General features: G+C 46.2%; 1 pseudogene; it reads right to left on the reverse strand.

Moving 5' to 3' along the window:
* Positions 1 to 250: 250 nt before the first annotated feature.
* Positions 251 to 2,122, reverse strand: LOC123610820 (annotated as a pseudogene).
* Positions 2,123 to 2,974: the final 852 nt, after the last annotated feature.

Below are 2,974 nucleotides of genomic sequence, written 5' to 3' on the forward strand. Positions count from 1 at the left end.
TCTGCATCTAGTGAGATGATCTTGTGATTTTTATTCTTCATTCTATTAATGTGATCTATCACATTTATTGATTTACGTATGTTGAACCATCCTTGCATCCCAGAAATAAATCCCACTTATCATATTGTATGGTATTCTTAATGTACTATTGAATTCAGTTTACTTGTATTTTGGTGAGGATTTTTGCATCTATATTCATCAATGATATTAGCCTATCATTTTCATTTCTTATAGTTTTCTTTGTTTGGCTTTGGTATCAGAAATGCAGGACTTACAAAATAAATTTGGAACTATCACCTCCTATTCAGTTTGGGGGAAGGGTAAATTCTTCGTTTTCATTATTTTTATTTTTTCCTCACACTGCTTTATTGCAAAATCTGGAAGGAAGGTGAACCAGTCCCATCCTTCTGCCCATCTGTGGACAGAATGGAGCTGAAATGAAATCAGAAAACATTCAACAGACATGACTGGGCAATATTATAGAACCTCCTTAAACAATGAACTCCTGATTTGCTGCCCAGAGAGCCCTAGCCTTGAGGTTGGGTGGCATGGGGTGAGGAGGGTCAAGCCTGAATATATTCCACTTTTGAGGAAGTGCCTTTTCTCAGGCACCCATGGGAGAACTAAAGTCTCTGGAAAGAAGTCGAGATTGAAGAGGGCCTGGGTCCCAGATTCCAGGTTTGGAAGGTTGAGTCTAGAGCCCTGACTTGGGAAGAAGTTTTGGTCTAGGAACCCAGACTATAGAGAAGATGGCTAAATTCTGGAGTCTAGGCTTGCAGTGGGGATTTGAATCATGGAAGCTCCATAAGATCCCAGGTTTGGGGGTCCTGGGTAAACAAGTACCGGTCTGGGTATGTTAGAGCATGGAGGCTGAATCCTGGAGCCCAGAAGGACCCCAACTGGGTCCCAAAGGTGGTTTGGAAAAGGAGCCTTAGTCCTAGAGCCCTGGTTTAAGAGGCTATGAACCCAGGAGTCCTGGTTCAAGGCCTGACGGGCCGCACCCCTGGCACAGCACTTGGTCTCCAGCCCCCCCACAAATCCTTGGCCCACCAGGGAGGTGGCACAGAGGGCACAGGAGATAGAGCTGTGGTGCCAGTGGTGATCTTAGAAGGGCACATACTTGCCTCCACCCAGTCCTATGATGCTACATTTGCAGCTGCTGCACTTGGGTGCAAACACTTCTCCAAAACCAACCACTCAGTAGGGATCATCATCCCTGGAAGCGAACTGCTGCTCTGCCATGCGCATTTGGCTCCCTGTGCAGACCAGGCATTCTTGATGCCAAGGCTGATCACGGTATGTTAGGCACCCTATGTCAATGACTGGCTGCGGAGGGTACGGTGAGGAGAAAGCTTGTTCTCCTGGCAGGGCACGCAGTAATGAGCTTGTGGGGCACAGAGGAACAGGAGCCCAGCAGCTGCACAAACCACTGCACCAAAAGCAGTGCTCGGGCCCTGTCTGGCCTCTTCTGCATTCCAGCTTCTGGGACCCAGGCATGACGGCGTACCCTGCAGGTGAACTCCCAGGACAAGGCACTGCTGCAGCAGTCAATGCACAGCAGCTCACTGTACTGGCAAGAGAAGATCTGGCACCCGCAGCAGCCCACCTGGATGTGGTGGTCTTAGTAGAACACCTCCCTTGAGTCGTGCCCCACATGCGGCTGGCACTCAGCACAGGTGGTGGCAAAGGTGTTGTCATAGCAGGGCACACAGTCGGGGCCATCATCCATCCGTATGTATTTGAGGCCATACAGGGATTCGCTGCATTTTGCACAAAGTCCTAGCTCATGGTGGCTATGAGTGAGCCCCCTAAGCCGGTGGCGGAGCCAGAAACCGCAGTTCCCTTGCGTTTTCTCCATTATGTTTTGTCAATTACGTCTAATTATTGATAGGGAAGGACTTGCTATTGCCTTCTGTCTGTTTTGCAGGGGCTTTGGGGGAAGTGGCTTAGAGGGCAGGGGGCTGACAAGAGTTAGAAAAGAGGTCAGGGAAAAACAAGAGTTAGGAAAAGGCTGAGCAAGAACCCACGCTAGAGTCCGTGCCTTCAAGATTCGTGCTTTAGACTGGAGGTTGACAAACTGGAGTACCAGCCCACCACCAGTTTTTGTGTAGCTCTGGAGTAAGAATGGTTTTTACACTTTTAAAAGGTAGAGGAAAAAATCAAAAGAATAAAATTTCCTAACATGTGAAAATTCTATGAAATTTACATTTCATGGTACATAAGTTTTATTGGAACCAAGGCACACCCATTCATTTACATGTTGTCCATATACTTTCATGCTGAAGTAGCAGAACTGAGTAATTGGAAGGAGACCTTTTGGCCCATAAAGCCTTAAATTTTACGATCTGACCCTTTGCAGAAAGTCTGCTGACTCTTTCTGTAGAGCTTTGCTGCTCAAAGTATGATCTGCAGACCATGAGCAAGAAGCATCATATGGGAGCTGTTAGAAAGGCAGAATCTCAGGTCCCGCAAAAGACCTGCTGTATCCAAATCTGCATTTTACAATGATTTGTGTCCACATTCAATTGCACGGAGCATTGTTATATTAGTGTCCTGTTTTGGCAGATGGGTCAGTAAGTCTAGCAAGTAGGACATGGGTTGGATTAAGAGTAGGAGACAGAGGAGGAAGGGACAGGGTCCACAGACATTTAAGGAATGTCTGTCACTTGGGGGTGCACAGGAAAGCACACATTCTTACCCCAGGCTTCTGAGATTCCTGCATATAAATATATGGATAATAGGAAGTCATATGCAAGTTAACATAAAAGTTTGCATTGCTTATTATTAAAGTATGCTTTGCCAAAGCTGATCAACAGGAAGATAATCAAATTAGCCAATATCCACCTTCCCATCTCCAGCCTCAATGTAGGCACACACACAAGAAGTTTTCCGACAAGCAAGAATGCCATTTTTACCAGAAATTGGCCAGAAGCACTGCTATGGGGAAGTTTCTTAAGAGATAGTAACTCAAATA

This window comes from Leopardus geoffroyi, chromosome C2 (assembly GCF_018350155.1).
Source record: "Leopardus geoffroyi isolate Oge1 chromosome C2, O.geoffroyi_Oge1_pat1.0, whole genome shotgun sequence".
In the NCBI taxonomy this organism is placed as follows: domain Eukaryota; kingdom Metazoa; phylum Chordata; class Mammalia; order Carnivora; family Felidae; genus Leopardus; species Leopardus geoffroyi.